The following is a 20,782-nucleotide window of genomic DNA, read 5'->3' on the forward strand; positions in this document are numbered from 1 at the left end:
CCAGGCCATAATATAGAGTTTTTCGCTCTGGCAGTCTACCTCTGTGAGCGGGTTTGTTAGAAGGTAGTGGATCATTCTTCCTTAAGCTGCCATTTTATGCTGGTAACTATGGAACGAAGTGACCGGGATTGTCCGCTGGGTGCTTCCTCTGCTTTCAGGATATAAAAATAAGTCTTTAAAATCTGATTAAATATTTCTTCTTTTTCAGGATTTAGATATAAGTTTTTCAAAATCTAATTTACCCATATAAGTAATTAGAATAGTATTATAGATTTAGATTATGGCTATTAAAAAATAAATATAGCTATTAAACCCATTGATTGAGCAGATTTGTTAGCGGTTCCCGAAATATCGGTATTTGCAAATAAAAATCAACACTAGCGAATAGGAAAAACAACATCGAAAACGCCTCTCTCGCAGCTTTTCCATGATTGGTGCATCCATAACGATCGCGGATATCCTCATTTCGAATGTGATCAAAACGTGTCACGTCACTATTCCAACACAACATCTTCGTCTTCATAACCACAAGACGCCGTTCATAGTTTTTATAGTCGACCAATACTCAGAACCATAGAGGACGACATTGTGGTAAATTTGAGATTTGAGACGTTCATTGATACGTCGATCACAAAGAAGACCAGTTGTGGTACGCCACTTCATCCAAGTTGGAGTAATGCGTGAAGTAATTTCATAACGCAATTCTCCATTGACTGATAGCATTGACCCAAGAAATTTACATCGCTCAATTCTGGGTAGATCACCGCCGCTGACAGTGACTGATAATCGGAATTAGATTAGGGGTAATTGCAGAGATTATCCTGGAGTCTCTCTCTGATAGCATGGTCTCAAATAAAAGCCAAATGTATATCTCGACCACCTTTCCCCATTAGTAAATACCCTTTGAAATTTACAACGAAGGATAGGTAGGACGGAATTCCCAATAATAGCCTGGCAGATGCATTTAAGGCAAACGTCGGATTAAAGCAAGGAGATGGGTTGTCCCTCTGCTGTTCAATCTTGCACTGGAGCAGGCTATGAAAAAGTAGTTTGTTGACAGAAAAGGCACTCGCGCTATAAGTCCTGCCCAATCACCGCATATGCGTCGTGATGGTGCGATCTCTCACATCAGCAAAGGAGATTTTTATGAACCTTAAATTAGCGAAACCAATCAAAATATATATAATTATATAATTAAGTGTATAACTGGCGAAAGATGGAAATAAAACACCAAATTCTGCTGGCAAACAGAGCCTTCTACTCGGTCCTGTTTTGACTTAAAAAACCAGCTGCAAACGCCGGAGAGCAAAATTGCAAGTATTCAATCATAATAAGGCCTCTGCCATACTTCGAATAAGCAACATGGACTTTAACATATATAGGACACTCGAGATGGTTGGAGAACGGACATCCAGAGTACCAAGGCCGGAAATGGGCTGTAGAGCTTCAAGGATGACGACGATATGAAATTTATTATGTTTGTAATTTGTTCATCGACTGTTAGCTTCTAAAATGAAAAAACCCCTCCTGACTCCCCTTCCCTTTGAAGCCCTTTTGCGAGTAGCGGATTCGGGTCGGGAAAAGTTTAGTCCAGCTGGAGCCAAGAGGTTCTCAAATAACTAAAATACTTGCGTTGATCTTTAGATCGCTTCGTCTTGGATGTTGGGACCCATCTTAGCTAGCAAACTCTCGACAACGCAAAAGACGCCACTCCGGGAACTTCTCAACCCCGTGTTATGCTGCTGATCCAGCCAGTTGCTTTATTCAGTTGTAGACTGTGTTGATGAGTGATGATAGCGAAATGATCCGCTGTTGGACGAGAAGCCGATGATCAGCTTTGTTTTAAGGCGGAAGGAAAACATCATTGGCATAGACCGGTGTTAATATACATAAGTGCCACGCCGTGCAATTAATAAACCTAAAGCAATCAACACAAAGATGAACGCAAACATTCATAACCGAGCGCAATTTAAACTTGGGACAACTAAAGAGAGTCGTCGGTTAGGTTCACAATATTTTGAACGATGCCGGGAGTATGATTGTCAGAAATGGTTGCTATAGCCTTCTAAGGACAACGATAAAAACTAAACAGGTTAGGAAGGGATAGCTTATAATAAAATCATTATCAAATTGAATGCCTCTGTTAAGCGACATCCTCCATTTTTTGTAAGTGGTTTTAATTTTTCTCTATCGCTGAAACTAAGCAAACTAAAAATGAAGGAACTAATAAATCGAGAACATCTGCACACGGTGGCTCTCTATAATGAACACCATATATACAGATTTATAAAGAAGAGGGAGAAACAGCCTCCCTCCCACTTTATATTGGATTGCCCCGCGCGGTGGAAACATACTGCTAGGGAAACAACAAACATTGGAGAAAGGTTTTATCAGGTGCACGTAGTGAATTATCTTTTTCGTTTCGTGAGCTGGTTGGAAGTTTTCACATAAATGAACTTTGTCATCACCATACATGCATCCTTCCATCTCCATCATTTTGATTCTAGAAAATTCAAGCTTAAATTGAGAGGAGCATTGCCGAGACAACACGAACATGGACGTCATGTCTAAGCGATTAATTCCACTGATAACAATCCCTCGGTTATGCAGATTCAACGGATTTACGGGCTGTGTATCATTATTCCAGATAACGTCTTGTTTTCTGATTTTTGTTTTTCCTACTACGTCCTACTATTATTTTCTATTTCCATTCTAATTATTCTGTTTTCCCACCAATACATTTATGTGTTTTTTGAAAATTATGATTAGGTGAAAGCTTTTCCACGTTGATTCGCCAGTGTCCGTTTTGGTAATTAATAGTATCCGTGAGCTAATGAAGCAAAGGAAAGTCTGTTCTTTCAATTTGTCTTTACGCAGCACATTAAATTAGCCTGCTTGCATGTAGAGTTCATTTCGACAATGTCCGCCAGTGAAGAGACATTTTTACCATATGGGCTAGAGGGGTATATTCCCGGATGGTGAAAAACCCAATGTGGGGACTCAGGCTCAGAACCGCGGAAGCATCCTTACCCGGAGGGATGTTTTGTGTGTGTGTCATTTGTTGCTGGGCGAGAGAGTTACCTTGCAATATCCCTTTAAACCAGCCTCGAAGACAGGTTCGAACCCGTGTACGGTTCCTGGAATTTCTACCATAAATTGAGATGAACCAATAAATTACGTATATATCACCTCACGTAGAACATGAATAATTAATGAGATGATACATATCTGCAAGGCACGAATCTAGAAATATGTATTTTAAAGACTTAAAGCTCGAATTGATAATTTGAAGGATTGATATCGGAACGTTTATCTTCAAGGAGTAGATAACTGTTTGGCATGCTGACTCCGCTCAATTTGACGGAGCACAGATAAATCCTTTCAGTAATGAGAATGCAATATGCGTAGAGCCATAGTGGAAACTCGACACCATCTGAGTCACTAATGGTTCACAAGGATCAAGTGAAGACGATTACAAGACCTGATATAGTATATCCATAAAAACTGGATCGAGTTTTCGCTAAATTTGCAAACAAGATGTATTGGTCTTTTTTTTATCGATGGAGGTGGAAATCTTAGAAAGACGCTGCTGCGCCAGGTTGCAGCAGTGTGTGGGATTCGCACCCACTAAAACCACCCCCACTCTTCCGCCCCTCCCCGCGGGACCACCGTGAAGTATTACTTCGCGGGGGAGGCTCTGGTTCGCTATACCAGCTCGTCCATGTCACGTCTCCGTCGCGCCGCCTTCCGAGCTCGATCCAACTCCAGGTGTCTTGTCTGCACCACGGCTACTGCCTCATTTCCCGCCATCCAGTTTTCCTCCGACTTCAGCATCTCTTCCACCAGGTTCGAAGGCTCGATGTCCGCCCCTAAGATGCTATTCAACCTCTTTTTCTGCTGCAGAAATCTGGGACAATGGAACATAACGTGCTCCGGGTCCTCGGGTGTAGCACCGCATTCAGGACAGTTGGGAGACTCGTCCAACTCGAAGCGATGCAAGTACTTCCTATAGCCACCGTGTCCCGTAAGGAACTGTGTCAGGTGGTAATTCAATTCTCCGTGCTTTCGGTTGACCCATTTCTCGATACACGGGATCAATGTATGGGTCCACCGGCCCTTGTCGGAGTTATCCCATCGTTGTTGCCACTTGCCACACAACTCTCTCCTAATGGCTTTTCGGAATTCCGCATTCACCTCGGCTGGATTTGCCTTCCGTTTTTCGTAGAGCCAGTGTGCTGATCCCACCCGGAGAGTCTATAAGGGCAATATCTATGGTAGAAAAAGAAGACGAGGCAGACCCTGCCTAAGATGGAGCGATGGCGTGGGCCAGGACGCCAGACAGCTTTTAGGGATATCGAATTGGTGGACCTCATGTGGCTCATCGTGTCGTGTCCCTTGAAACTCAGCTTGGCATCGATCATCACCCCCAGGTATTTGACAACCGATTTTGAGACGACCTCACTATTACCAACCAGGATGGTAACCGTGTTGTTCTTCCTACGGTTGGTAATGAGGACCGCCTCCGTCTTTTCGTCCGCCAGGTCCAGCTTGGCCATTCGTAACCATGACTTGATGGTATGAATGGCTTCATTTGCATGAAGCTCCACGTCCTCGGGATGCTTTGCAATTGCAACTACCGCCAGGTCGTCCGCAAAACCAATCAGCGTTGTCTCCTCCGGCACCCGAAGGCCAAGCACTCCGTCATACATTATGTTCCACAGCAGCGGTCCCAATACAGAACCTTGAGGCACACCTGCTGTCACAATGTCCTTCTTCGGCCCGTCGTCCGTCTCGTACCAGAGAAGTCTGTCCGAAAAGTAACTCTCGATGAGCCGAGCCAAGTAGCTAGGAACACCCAGTTTGGCCAAAGTGCCCTTTATCCAGCCCCAGTTGGCTGAGTTAAAAGCATTTTTGACGTCCAGCGTCACCAGAGCACAGCATTTGCCCATGGCAAAATGTACTCCTCCTCCTCGAGCCAATTCCACGACCTTTGCTACTGCATCGACCGTAGAACGGGCTCGCCGAAACCCATATTGCCGCTCTGAAAGACCACCCGCAAGCTCGATGAACGGGAGCAGCCTGTTGTATATCATCCGCTCCAACATCTTCCCCATGGTGTCTAAGAGACAAATAGGGTGATATGAAGAGGGCACGCCGGGTGGTTTCCGGGGCTTCGGTAGCAACACCAGCTTCTGCCTCTTCCACTGGGCGGGAAACACTCCTTCCGCCATGCACGACTCGAATGTGCTTGCGAACCACCTTGGTTTGGCCTTGACCGCCACCTTCACAACCTTGTTCGGAATTCCGTCCAATCCCGGAGCCTTGCTATCCCCAGTACGTCTGGAGATTTCCCAAAGTTCCTCTTCGGTAACATCAGGGATCGAGAAGACGTCCTGCTGAGCTGCCAGTTGGGGTTCTCTTTCGTCCTGCTCCTGCTGCGGGAAAAGAGTTGTAATTATTTGCAACAAGAGCCGTGGGCATGTCACTTGAGGTGATTTTCGCCCGCGTACCTTCTTCATTAGAACTTGGTAGGCTGTACCCCACGGATTCGAATTAGCCTCCATGCAGAGCTTCTGGTAGCATTCCCGCTTGTTTCTCCGAATGACCTTCTTAAGGTTGCTTCGCAGATCCCTGTATTCCTCCTCACGCTCCTGGGGTTCCGACCTTCCCTTTGTCCTGTAGGAAAGTCTCCTCGCTTGGAGACAAGAGGATCTCAAGGCAGCAATATCCGTGTTCCACCAGTAGTTTGGCCTCTTGCCATGGTGCAAACGTCGTCGTGGCATCGTAGCGTCGCATGCCTCGGTTACACGCTGAGACAGCTGTGTGGCGCTTTCCACCGCTGTTCCATCCGGATCATGGGCTCCCTCTAATGCGGCCAGGAATGTCTCCTTCTCGAAAGCTCCGATAGACCAGCCAACCGCCTTAGGCTTTCTACCTCCAGAGCGTCGTTGACTGGTTCCCCGGTTCCCAATGCGGAGGAAGATGGCCTGGTGGTCACTGTGGGTGTAGTGCTCACTCACTTGCCAAGCCATCTTCCTCACCAGTGAAGTGCCAACAAATGTCAGGTCAACGATCGAACCCGACCCTCTTCCTCGAAAGGTGGCCACGCATCCAACGTTGGCCAGCACGATGTCGAGCTCCACAAATGACTCCAACAGAATTTGACCTCTGTTGTTCGTCGATCGGCTTCCCCACTCCAGGGCCCACGCGTTGAAATCGCCCGCAATGATTTTAGGGCTGCGATCTCTAGTGTCCAACACCAGACTGTCTAACATCTCCTCATATTGTGCTAAGGTTGCACTAGGAGGAGCGTAGCAGCTGTAAATATGGGCACCGTTGACTTTCGCCCTTATAAAACCGGCTGCCGGAGGGGCCATAACTTCCTGAATGGACTGTCTTCCGCACGCCCAGACGCATCCACCGCCCAAGTCGCCCCGCCGTGGTTTCTGTACGGCTCGCAAATAACCGCGACATCCACATTCGACTCTCGAATGGTTTGCGAGAGCAAGTCTTGAGCTGCCTCACAGTGATTGAGATTGATTTGTATCAATCTCATTTGCCTGTGCGGTTCAGCTCCCTCCTATATACCGGACATCTGCTGCTTCCCGCAACATGCCAGTCGTCCACGCATTCTTTCCCACTACATAGCATACACCATGGATCTCCTGTGCAATCCGGTGCCTGCGGTAATTAACTTAATAGCTGATTCCGCCGGCAAACTAATAATAGCGGTATGTGTGCCGCCATATGCCTTCTTCATCCTTTTTACGGCACTCTGGTCTACATCGCTAAAGTTGAACTGTTGCTTTAGCGCAGCACAGATGTCCTCCCGTGAGGTGACCTCATCTAGGTCCTTGCATTCAACCACTATCTCCTGCTTCCGAGCTCTTACCTCAGTTTCCTCTCCTAGTACACTTTCCACCTTCCCGCGGAAGTTATCGGCCGACTTGTCGGCGGATCTACTTAATTCCAGCATCAGATCCCCTCTCTGTGTTCGCCTGATACGGCTCACACTATCCCCCAAATCCTTCAATTCCGGGTCTGACTTTACCTTTCGGAGGATGTCGGCATAGGATATATTTCCCTTCTTGGAAATAATTATTATTTCCGGGCGGAGGTTCTTTTTGTCCTTTTTCCTCTTGTTGCTCACCTTAGTCCATTGTTCGGGCCTCCGGGCGTTGGTTTCTTCCACTTTTGTAGGTGTTGTGGCTGCAATCGTGAGATTACTGACTTTCGCGGGTACTCTCGCCGGCTCCGCCTTCTTTGGTGAAGAGGCTTTTTTCTTCTTCGGGACTGTTGTCCAAGAGGCTCGCTGGTACCGTCTCTAGCCCGTTTTCCTGTCTTCCCGCCTGCCTTATCATGGGGAGGCGTCACCTGCGTTTCCCTTGTGACCTTGCCAACTGACGCTTGGGAATTGATGATTGGATACATCAAGTTATCATATTTTTAGGTAATACCAGAAAACAATGAAGATGCAGTTGTTGGCGAATGTTTCGTTAATCTTGCAGTTTCAACTGTGCTTGTACCATCCCTAGCTATGGCTTTTTTAGAATTAACAGTTGTGACTTAATGATAATTTTCGATTTTCTACTTTCTAGAGTCGCGAAATTGCATATGAAGCAGGATTTTTTATTATTTATTATTATTATGAGGTAAGCCTATTTTTTGCGGCATAGTTCCCAATGTGCTCCATAGCCATCATTTGGTGTGTTTTTCTGGCCTAACTAACGGTTTCCGCTGAACCCTATCTGGCGAACTCGAACTGTCGCTCGTTTCCGAACCTCCGTCTGTAACTGGGTATCTAGATTATATAGACTGGGGGATATAATGGCGCTATCTTAGACGATGAATTCGTGGACGCGTTTAGTTGCCTGAACAAATGCAATTTTCCGATGATCGGTTCTATGCTGTTTCAGTAATGGTCATATTCCTTAGATTGTCAGCCGCTTTTCTTGAAAAAAGCTAGTATGAATCGGTGGGTAAAGCCACCGGACCGTGAACTCCGAGTAGATTCTAGGTTCGGCCCTACCGTTTTAGAACCATGAATCAAAACCACAGTGTAAAGACCTAATATGACCACAGCGTCCTTCCATATCCCAATAGCTAGAATTTCGTTGATGTAGTTTCGGGGAGGCTGACTTCTCTTGTGGTATAGTCAGTTAAAATGGTCGACAATTCTTTGGGCAGCAACTTTAGAATATTGATGTGTCCATAAGGCTTGGCTTTCTAGGGGCCAGATATGTTCAGTTGAAGCACTGCATGTTACGATATATTAACTATGAAAACTGAGAGTGAGGAAATGGAACATTCAAATTCTTTATACAGCCTCATCGCAGAGCATGGCGCGGCACCAGCACATACTGCTCTCTATACTTTTACTATTGGAGGTGGCAGGAATTATAGGCGTGTATATCAAGAAAACCATCTTCGATGCAGGCCTTATTTTCAGTTGGATGTAATTTTGTAGGCATTATTATCATACATTACGCTATGATACTTTACACTAGTGGACAGTAACGACCTCTGCTTATCCAGTCACACTACGCTGAAACTCAATGATTTGATGGACGGCATCATGCTCCTTTTATTTGAATTAACGCTAAGGTCACAGTCGGCACCCCACGAATACACCTGTCCTAAGCTAACCTTCTTTATTTCCCTGATGACAACGGGGAAAAGAGCTATACTAATACTATCACGTCGTCAGGGCGCAATACAAGTTTAAAAGCTATTTTTCCCAGTTTTTTCTGCATTTCATCCATAATCAACAACTAGCGGATATTAGAAATGACTTCGCCAAGTGGTATTCCTCTGCTGACTCATTTAATAAATCGACCCTCTTTTGGGTAGGCTTGGTATTTACATTGACAAACGCTCTTTCTGTGCCTGGGAAGGTGGCAAGTGAATTGTTCTCTCAGCGGATCTTTGGCATGCTGAGACTTCCTGATCTTTCTAAAATGCAAATCTTAGAGCCAGTTCAAAGTACAGAGAAGGTGAGGCTTTTAGATTTGAAGTCTTTGTGGGGCCGTCGCTTTGCTTTCCAATCTTCGGGAGGAAGATGACTTTCACTCGTCCTCAGAATTGCGGAGGATAAATGAGCTGAATATGGTCTCTTTAAGTCACGAAACTATTGTTGCATTTGCTTTGAACCATTGAATAGCTAACTGTAGAAAAACATTCACACTTTGTTGTTTGGGTGTTAGAATCAACTTCAATTTATTGGATAAATAATCACATCAATTTCATCAAAAGGATGTTCGCACAGTTACAACTTCTGCAGCGATTTCAACCCATGGCTGGGAAACGATGATCATTGTTGGCAGAATACCAAAGCTTTCGGCAGTCGGAATGTCCACAATACTTTTGCAGGTCTTTGCAGGGCTGTCACCTGTCCTTATGTGAAGCTTGTTCTTAGGTTCTAATAGCAATCATCAATCCAATTGATACTAAAATTGTTAGTCCCGGTCTCAGCAAGGGAGATATTGAATCCACATTTGCTAACGCATCTGAGATTCCATATCTATCTCTACGCCACAGTGACCAGGTTGTTGAACTATTATAATTTCACTATTCGTTTTAGGAATGATGGGGTCCTAAGTCCGCATCAACTTAAGTTGATGCATCTGCGAGCCGCTACGGTCACGCTGCTCCCAGGGCGGAGGTGAGGCAGCGTCTGACGATTTGCCTCTGCCCTGGTAAGAAACCGTAAAGCCGCCATCGCTTCACTTTTTTAATTTCACTAACTTTTGAATTGATCAAAGGACTGCTCAGGGCTTTAATTGGAGGTTGATAATCGCTGAAAATTGCGATGCCCTGCCCTTTACGCGTTCGTTAATAACCCAGACCGGTATTCCAGAACCCTTTTCTCTTTTGAAACATCGCTGTAGAGCTCGGTGCCAATAGCACCGGTGGTAACCAGACATATAGTTTGCAATCATGCTAAGTTATAATACAATGAAAACTCTTGCGTCGCCATTTGATACAGCACATTATGGATACATAGGCTAAATGAAAGAAAGAAGTATCCAGTTTACTGGACGCAACCTAGCTCCTAAATCATAGCCGTGAACTATCATAATTTGCTCTGGAAATGATCTACACTAGTGTGAAAAGTTAGTGATTTGTTCTTTATTTAGATATAATCATCACATGTGGAGGTAAGTAATCTGCTTTCATTCATTTTGACTGAAAACGTCTACCCGCTTTATATTGTGAACAAACGCGAAACGAATTTTAATGGAACGAAGCTAATTATACTATCGTCATTCGAAGTTACGGCCATTATTTGCAAAACATATATATATGTGTTTCTTTAAACTATGCACTTTTATTTAGATCATTCTACAAAGTCCGTATTGTGAAAATTCTTGAAAACTCAAAAAGACGATGCTTAAAATGTAAATGGTGAGCTCAGCCTTCTCTCCACAGAAAGGGGCTCTGTCGGTTTGCATTCCCCAGTAAAACAAACAAAAGTGGGGAACTCTTGTATGACGACATCAAGTAAATTCCTTTTAGCTGTAAGGACTTCATCACTACAAGGCATCAAACTTTGCTTTGAGTCAGTAAGTGTATATTGGAAAACGCTTACGCTTGCTAAACTTTGCGACGAAAGCACAACAATGTGTGGGAGAGTGTGTTACTAAAACTAAACTGGGTGTCTGAGCTGCCATGGTTGAAAAGGTGGTCTCTGTCTGCCAAATAAGGAGCATAATGACGCTGAGGCTCCCCTCCTCGAATGCTGCTCGGTAGTAAAGTGGGAGAAAGAACCGATATGTGAGAAACTTTCCTTGCACGTTGCTGAGCCAGAGAGAGCGGTCACTGCGCTCATCAGTCGCAAGTTTTCGGATGGCAGGGATGCCCTACATACACAAAGGAAGTCAGAAGTCATTTGGGATGCCGTTAGGTAATGTTGCTTTCCGTAATTCCATTCCTTTGATTGCCTCTTTTATGTCTGTGGCACTGACAGATGAATTTGCTGATGAGAAAATTCTTCCGTTGGAATCTGTTAAAAGTATTCTTGCCGTCTGTCCTTCGCGCTTCGTCTGTCAGTATACAAAGTACCGTTCTTGTCATTAACACCACAGAGGTGTTTGACATCATCTATATAGAGTGGTGATTACAAAGCCACTGTAAAAACTTCCCGTGGCTTAGGAACGTAGGAATAGAATTAAGTTAGGATATTTCCTTTTGCCGAGTTTTTAACAATTTCTCGGTAATTTATATGTTACACTTTTATCTATTATATTTTCATTTTATTAATTGTATCATAGTTAATTATATGGTAACAAAGAAGTTTGAGAACCCATAACTTTAGCTTGCTTGCTTTGATAGATTATGAGATTGATTTTCCTATAATTTTTGTTATTGTCACTAAAATGATTTCGAAAAAAGTGATAACATGTCGTGTGCCCCGATTGTCAGCAAATTACTCACTGCGCGTGCGACTACTCACATAAATTCAATTCAATTGTTTGCTCTTTTCTCTACGTTGAAATATTAGTTTTCCTCGCCTTTGTTGTCGTTTTAGTGCAAATTTGCATGATCAGCGGGACGTGCAGATCAGCGGTAAGTGTTAACTGGAATGGAAAAATAAAGTGGATTTCACTTCAAATATAAGGAGTCCTGTGCTGTGTGGTTTGAGCATGAGGCATATAGAATGTCGCCGTTTGAATCCCACTGGCGGCATTGAGATTTGCATCGTGATTTGACGTCGAAAACCAGTCGACTAAGCGGAGAATGAGTACCTGAGTCAAATCAGAGTAATAATCTCGGACGAGCGCAATGCTGACCACCTTGCCTCCTACAGTATACTGTAGTGTATAGTTACGGTCTTGAATGAAGTGCTCTAATAACATTCAAGGTTCTGATCCAATATGGATTGTTGCGCTAACGATTATTATTTATAAGGAGTCCCCCAGCATTTGGATTTCCGGTCCATTTCCAAAGTACCCCAAAGTAGACTGATGAAGCTGCAACAAGAACAGTACTGTATTAGTGAGGCAGCTTCGAATTAAATATGATAGGCAGCGCATATGTGTATAGCTGCTACGCCTCTTCAAGTCTTACTTGATCGGAGTTCAAGAATATGCTTTGGCAGCTTATGACCAGCAAATTCCCAATAATGTGTATATATAGTTAATCCGTACTGAATAGGAGCTTTTGGCTTTATTATATTTATACAGTTATTCCATAGCGCTGCGCTTAGAATTTTAATAGGGATTATCAACATAGCAAGTATTAACCAATTTTACTCCTGGCTAGACAAGGAACGAAAAGAAACTCTACAGGATTGGTTTGATAGGTAGGAGGAGTGCAATCAGGTAATTAAAGAGAAAAAGTAGGAGATAGGAAGAGTAGACAGAGTTTGGGCTTGAGAATATGGTTGTCAACGGCATCAAAGCCTTTCGAGAAACCGTTGTAAATAGCGTCGATTTTGTTAACACTAAAAAGAAGTGATTTCACTTATGTATGTAATAACCAACCATTACGAATATCGAAGAATCGTCGAACCAAGCTAAAAACATCCACAAAACTAACTTTGGAACCTTCGAGGCACCAGCTAACCAGCCTGGTAAGCGGTTCGTCTATCGAGATACTTAGCTTGGAATGACAATATTCAAATGAAGTACGGGACATTCGTAAAAGTGACAGAGATATGTATCAGCTTGTGAGAAACCGATAATAAAGCACGCTGGATTACGAACACTTCTGCCGCCTTAATTATAACAACAATACTTTACTTGCCGGTTAAAGGATAGAAATCACTACGGACGTTTGGAGCAATTCCACCTATCAGTGCCACTGAAGTCGAGGAAGCAACATGAATGCAATCGGGCAAAGCAACAGGACCTGACGACATCCCATCTGAGCTCTAAAAAGCGAAGAGTTTGCACCCAACACTGTGGTTAAGCGAGTTGTTCAATCGGGTTATGGAGGATCGTTCCCATATGGAAAAGAAAGGTAGTTCAACAGAGTATTCAAGTTACCGTTAAATATGGTTGTTGTCCCCTACCATAACGCATTGAACGCATTCTTGACAACCGCATCCGGGACATTACATTTCTGTATCACCAGAATAATAGGACTAATAATGCGTACTGGAAAACGAACTCCTCAATATATACAGTAAAACTTTGATTAAGCCTGCCCTGTGTTACGGAGAAAAACCTGCACGATGGACCATGCCGGAGAGCAATAAATCTATGCTCTCGAATGCTAAGACCTCAGCCAAATTTTGGACCAGGTGGTTGTAACTATTATACGACAAACCTGAAATCTCCTCCAATGAGTTTCCATGAACGAATACTTAAGCGTTATGTGGAAGTTAAACCACCACCGGGAAAACACCGAAGTGGATGTTACGATTCAGTGGGAAACGTAATTTACACGCTGCTTGATTTCTAAAATTCGAGGACCTGGTTGCTCGACCAAGAAAATTGGAGATAAAGACCGACACATAGGATCGACACAAGGCCATAGCGCGTTAGACGAAGAAGGCAGGAACATAGTAGGTTGAGAAACCGGAAAATGGATGCTGCAGGTAAGAAAGGTGTTGAGTTTCCTTATGGGAGATATTTTGATGGGGCGTCAGTTCCACTTGCAGATAATTAACCACTCAATTGTGTACTATTTTCAAGGGCTATTCACTCAAATAATTTGCACTGGAAAGTACTCTAAACATATAGAACATATAGAAACAAGTCGAAAAAGATTTTGCATGTTTCCTATGTATGAACATTTGAGTGTATATTTGCCCCGTTTCCAACTAGTCCGCTAAGTATATATATTTAGTTTGTTGCTCAATGGACACAACTTTGTCCTGTCATAACTTTGCAAGCAGTAGTGCGGTCCCCCCCCCCCCTCTCTTACAACTAAAGTCAAAACTAATACCGTCTTTGGAGAGTACTAATCGAGACTTTTCATTTGATACCCTACATGACTATATTTGGTGGAAAAAATATGTTTACCCCATTTTGCATGTACGCCAATATTGAATGATATTGCTCACTCCATGCACCTCTGAGAACATAGATGTGACAAACAGACAGACAGTAAACTGTTCTTAATAAGGATTTATTTTACGCAAAATCTTAAAAGGAATGGGCGGAAGTAATTTCTCTTTATATGGGAGTTCAGTTTCACTATCATAACATTTAACTCTGTGCAAGTGATAAGCTCACAGAAACGAGACAAACACAAAACGAACTGAGAAGCCCATGACGACTGGGATTCGAACTCTGAGCAGCGAGACTGAGAGGCTGACGCCCTACCCCTTCAACCACCTCGCCGGTATATCGAAATTGCTCTCGTTGATTGATCGCCAGCATCTTATTTGCATGGTTTCGAGAAGTTGAGAATTTTGATATTTTATAACTAATAATACTAATAGCCATAGTAACTCTCTTGTCTTATGCTCGATACCATCCTCTATGGGTGCTGCATTTGGTATTCCAACTTCAAAAACCTGTGAAAATGCTATTATTAACTTAATTCGGGAGGATATCGGAATGGGATGTGTTTTGAGGACTAGATTTTATACAGACGGTGTAACCGTTTTGGAGAACAATGCTGTTAGGCGCTAACAAAGGAAGGCTGGCGACAAAACGTATGTAATCGGGGAGTTTGACTATAGCAAAAGAGAGAGGACGACAAACTATTCGTTGGACGCACTGTTTCATTTCGGACGATCAATTCGAAAAAGACAAGGGGCGTTAAATTACTAGCTAACACAATTCTTAAATGGACTTGCAGGGTATCGTGCATACCTATAATACATCGATCTGAGCATGCTGCATACGATTGCCTTAGGTTTACTGCGCACCGGATAAGATGGGAGGTTGTTGCAGATACATGCTTAACACCTCTAAATGAGCCATTTATTTTGAAAGCGCATAAGTCACTTTTTCAAAAAAAATCATGTTAATGATAACATCACATAGAATTTTACGGCATCTTTTCATAAAAAAAAAAATCGGAGTCAATATCTTGAGTATTATTAAGATTGAGATTTTCTTCCAAGGAAGTTTTACTACTTAACGGTAACAAACATGTTTATTTTGGAATCGGCGTAAGTCTAGGGACTAAGTGACTCAGAAAATTAATTACGAGGCTCAATGAAAAAGGGATAGAATCAATTTTTTGTTAAAAGTAAAGTAAAGGTATGCAAAGTGTGGTTTTAAATTATTTTCAGGATGATTTAAAATCCTGTGGTCATACTTTTAAGAGAGTTTAGTATTCTAGTTAGTATTCTAGTGATATCAATTTACATTACTCATATATGATGTTAATATTTTAAAGAACGATTCCCTATAGCGTAAACCATAGTAAACGAGCGATTTTATCAAATGAGGTTATTTTATGGAGTGATTAGAAAGCAAAATTCGCCGTATACGTAAAAGAAGATGCAGCAAGCAAAATTTCCTTTTAAAATGTATAGTTAACTGAGAAAACTCCAAGACAAGAAGACCAAGGAACCACAAATCAAAACCAAGGCAATGCCAGTTTAGTTATTATTTAACGTATGAAAGTATTTTAGCTTGTGAGCAATCCTTTCTATTTTCAGCCCATTTATTCTTTTCCAGTGATCTCGACTCTGGTGTAATAGAAATGGCCTTGAAAAAAAAGATTTTTTTTCGGTATCTGTTGTAGAAAATCTTTCATATTACATAACATAACATCGAAAAAGAGTTTTTATTTCATCACATTCCTTGGAAAAATCATTTAAAAAATAAAAAATACCGCCCAAAATGAAGTTAATTGGCTGAAAATTCAATGGATAAGATTCTACCATGATATTCCTTACAAAATATTTCATCAACAACTTTAGATGAAAAAGATAAATTTCTGACTTTGGATTTTTCACCAAAGGGGATGTCCTCACGAATAAAAATGGATGTTTTTCCGCTGGTTCTCATCCTACTGCTTCAGCAAAGTATGAAGGATTTGCTCCATTATATTTATCCAGCCGTTTCCGAATAAATCGTGTGTGACAGACAGACAAAGCAATGCACTTAAACTGAGTACGGTTTACAGAAGACCAGCCTTAAGGGTATGTTCTGCCTTTAGGATCTTCTCAGACGATGAAACGTTTGTCATCTCGGGAATGAAGCCGATTGACATCCTGGCAACCGAAATGATGAACATTTATAACATCAGGTCCATCTCTCCCTTATCGCAGGAAAAAACGCTGAAAGGGAGAGAGCCATAAGCAGATGACAACAGCGATGGAACCAGTCAGAAAAGGATCGTTAGACTTACAGGTTGATCCCTTCCATCGGGGAGTGACTGGAGAAAAAGCATGGGGAGATTAATTATAATCTGACCCAGTTTCTCATCGGCTATGGAGGATACCGTCAATACCTGTACAGGTTTAAATTGGACACCTCATCTAATTGTCCAAACTGCGACGGGATCGCAGGGACTAAGCGCACGTATTCTTTCAATGCCGCAGATTCGTGGAAGAAAGGAGGAACCTAGAGGAAATTCTAGGTGAACTGCTATCACTGGGAAATTTTGTCTGGATAACGGAACTGAAACTGGGATTCGATCAATTCCATGATCGCAGTAATCCAGAATAAACTGCGAAAAGCAGAAGAAGTCGGGAAGGCGCTGTTACGAACCCCACGGGTAGGCGGAAGAAGACCTAAGCTAACTCCGCTTCGTGATGTAATACCTAAATGTAGTTCCACGAGTTAGGGGGGGGGGGGGGGTCAGAGGTGATTTTAGTGGGTAAAAATCCCATACTCTGGCGTACCCGAGCCGGAGTCTTTTGAAGATTTGCAGCTTCTTAAAAGAGAAAAAAAAAGACAGACAGACGGACAGACAGACATCGAATGGATTTTAATAAGGTTTTGTTTCACATAAAGTCTTAAAAAGAAAGAGAGAGCCCAAAGCCGCAGTGAAGGGTCTAGCCCGGCTAGGCAGTGCTTTAGAGTAGTTCCACGGGGAGAATGGAAGAAGAAGGTGGTGCTTTTAGTAAGCAAGAGTTATTCTAAACAAAACCATAAAAATGTAGTTAAAGCTAAAAAAATTTACCTCAGTCCAAAGCAGTTCTTAAACCATGCACGAAATTTCAATAAATGCAACTTTTCTATTAGGTTCGATTAGTTGAACACCTTCCTATCTTTCCCTTTTTAAAATAATATTAAAATTATTTAACTATTACTTGCAGCATAATGCATCTTTAACTATTTGGGTTAAAATGTTTCTCACGCGATCACTCACGTTTCGCGGAAGGGCCCAACTAATCAAGGTTAAACGAAACCAAAACTTACGTCCAATTGCAACGTAAACGGGTGTAACGAGGAGAATATATCATATAAATATTATATAAAAACCGTCAAAATTGTTGGGGTAATAATGCGCAGTGGGGCATAGCAACTAGCATCTAGATACTATAAATGTTATCTGAATATCTGAAAAGAATCTATAATGCACACGCAAATTATACTCAAAATTACACCTTCCAGGCCAATTGAGAACTGATTGTTGTTGCCGTTTTTTCGTCGGACACCGTGAAATCAACAATAACTTTGCCATTCAGAAAAAACAGGGCTCCAGTGGCTGATTCTGCCACTTCATGCTCAAATAACTAAAATACGTGCATTTTAATATTTTGTTGATCCATAGTCGACGGACCTTCAAAATTACATTTAATGACTGGAGTGTGCATTTTACTCTGCCGATCAGAAAAACAAAAATTGATAATTTGTTGTGACCTTACCGATAGTTCCGCGCAGCTGGAGTTTCTTTATTTCAGGACCAAAATCCAACACAAAGTAAAAGCTTTTTCACTTCACTCACAGAATACACTTTAATTTCACTGTAATCCGTCACGTGATTAAATTGCTCGAAGACGATGCTATTAGTCCTTACAAATTATAATACCAACCGTTTCTGCTATTATTCATTCACCAACATTCCCATGTATGAGCCAAACGAATCCACACGTGTAGAGCCTTACTTCTGAATTTTGAAATACAACAGGACGCTGACCGGGTGCCCGACTCGCATCCAGGACTAGGTGCCCTCAGGGAAGGAAAACATAAACCGCCGCGATAAATTTATGAACGAGAAAGGACTAATATGTGTTTACGCGCCGAACAACAGTAGTACTGAGTATTATCAAACCACCTTCCGCCGCAAGTATAAATCACAGAAAATTGTTTGGATCGCTCCCAAAAGTGTACTAATTCTAGATTTCGAGCTGCACGATAGCGAACGGCATAATACGTCGCCAAGTAGATACTCTAGGACCGGTAAAATGTAGCCTATGCGCGGGTGGTCGCAGTATGAATGGGAATTAGCGTGCAAAATACCGAAATACCAACACTACCCCATATGCGGAAACTCAAAGTAGCAAACCAAAAAATTAATTTATTTTATTGTAACTCCCGTTGGCATTATTTGCGGCGAATATCCAAGAGTGAACTGTGTGTCGCTTTTCCGCGAAAATTTATATTCTTATCCAGGGAAATGCACCCTTGCCGACTTTAATGGGTATAATGCACCAACAAGACCTTCGGAATGATATGCGAACATGTGACTTTACTATATTTTATAATTCTGATAAAAGTGACGTTAATTTCGTAATTAAATTACTGAAACATTACGCGAACAATGCGATTTCTCTAGGCTAAAAAACCGTAAGCAAATTCGAATTTTCCGCGAATTGTTTCAGAAAACGTCCGGAATGTATGGAAGAACTCGAAAGCGGTCAGGTTACATGCAACCTGTACTAAATATCGGTAGTCTAGTGTGAACGCATGCGCTAGGTCGACTGAAAAGGTTTTTCAAATTCTAAATCGACTTGAGCTGCTCGGTGGATACTTAGCCATATCGATGGGGCATCGAGGGCCCCCTGAGAGTGAACCCTGAAGCTCTGATTTGAATATTTCTTACCTGAGCTTTTTCAATTTTCGCAGCTCACCCGTGCTGGATCTGATAACAGTTTGTCATATAAAACGGAATCCACCTTCGCGTTTCACTTGGGAATTTCAGCGAAATGAGCAGAGTTTGCTGGTCACGGTTGTTGTGATGCTTCTCCATAAATGGGGGAAAAGTGCGATTCATTCCACTATATGTACAGTCGATATACCAGTTTTTTAGTGAGCATACAATATGTGACCTGATATTTGACAAATTTGTTAGGTGTGCAGTGCGATGCATAATTGACACCTTTGCGCATTTGCGTTGAAGTTAGGGTAACACTCGGACCTGCTGTAAAGATTGTTTCAATATTATTGCAGTAATAATTTCGGTTTTTTGTTTTACTTCTAATACGACTGCCTATTTTAAAATTGACGAAGATCATACTTACACAAATCGCATATTCCTTAAAAATTAAAGTTTTATACAAAACGGTCAATAAAATGAAAGAGAAATCAGATAGTCTTCCTTGTAGCAATTCAAATTAACCAATTTGGTATATGGTGAATCAACTTGCCAAGTTTTCAAGACACATCAGGAAGACTATATTTAGAATGTCTAACTAATATCATTGTCTGTTTCGATGTTTGTACTTAAGTTCAAAAATAGAAACAGAATAAATTCTCGTTTCACTTTGAACTTGGACTATTTTGTCGCAGCTATCATTTAACAGAATCTTTTTCTGTCAAAATTGTTTCGTAATTATAAATTTTTTTGCTTTATTTTGTTAGTTCTACATCACCTGGAACGATAATAACTGAATATATAAACTCAAGTGATAATAAGTTTCCAGCTGAAAACGAGGTATTAGAATTCGAAAAAACCATATTCAACTTCCGGTTTCTCCATGTTTGGAAACATACATATATGTATATGGGGAATAAATGTAACTTGCCTACTCTTTAATATAAGAAAATAATCTTTCAATTACAAGTTTTTAGTTAGTTTTCGAAAAACAGCAAAATGTGGATATCTAGGGGAACGCAGTAATTTTGGTGTCGAAAAGGCATTGATTAGGAACTTCTGCGAAACACCGTTTTGATATCACTACTTCTGAGACTTCGCCCACTATAAGAGGTGGGACTTAAAACACCGATTTTACTAATATGGCCACTTGATTCATGGTCTGTACTCGTATGTAAAATGTAGGAGAGTCTCGGTCTCTGAGCACGTTTTAGTCGTTCATTAATCTTGGTACTTTCTACTAGAGATGGGAAGATTATTACAAAAGTGATATAACCTTAAAGTGTAATATCATTTTCTCATCAACGAGCATCACCTATCATCATCGCATTACCTCAGCACCTATTATCATCGCATTAGAAACATGATGATAATATTACTTCTATGAAAAGTAATGTTTTGCAATGTGATGTCAAATCAGAAAGCATCACTGCTCTTCGTACCACTAGTGGCAGCGGCAGCTGTCGAGTGCCGAGTTGATGAGGACGCCGGCTGATTTCGCCAAGCATCGCTTGTAAATCTATTTTTACTACGGTTACTTGTTTTCTTGGGTGCTTTGGGCTGCCTTTGGGTTGGTTTTGTGCTGGCGTTGAGCTGGTTGTGGGCTGCGTGTTTTATTTTTAACGGCGTAGCGATGAAAATTTGCCTTACTATGAATAACTCAAACGTATAAACTTTTACCTATTTGTCTTAATGTTTAGGGTGCCCAAACACAATTGAAAATCAGAAAACAAAGTATTTTTTTTAAATTATCGTTTATTATAGAAAATTTTTAGAAGCATATAACAAATACGTATTTGAATATCAAATTGTTTTTTTTTCTGGTATTGAAATTAGTCATTCGTTGACGCGATAATAGACTGGCCCTAATGAAACCGTCTCCTTTATTTTG

At 41.7% G+C, this 20,782-nt stretch overlaps 1 protein-coding gene across 2 annotated transcripts in view; it reads right to left on the bottom strand.

Annotated features, from left to right (window-relative positions):
• LOC119651575 (sodium-coupled monocarboxylate transporter 1) overlaps positions 1-18,784 on the bottom strand; it is a 301,298-nt gene extending 282,514 nt beyond the window's left edge. For both annotated transcript variants that reach the window (XM_038055213.1, XM_038055211.1), the window contains exon 1: positions 17,723-18,784. The gene's annotated coding sequence lies outside the window, so the exon portion shown is untranslated. The remainder of the gene's footprint in view (positions 1-17,722) is intronic.
• Between the last annotated feature and the right edge of the window lie 1,998 nt (positions 18,785-20,782).

Source organism: Hermetia illucens, chromosome 3, assembly GCF_905115235.1.
Source record: "Hermetia illucens chromosome 3, iHerIll2.2.curated.20191125, whole genome shotgun sequence".
NCBI lineage: Eukaryota > Metazoa > Arthropoda > Insecta > Diptera > Stratiomyidae > Hermetia > Hermetia illucens.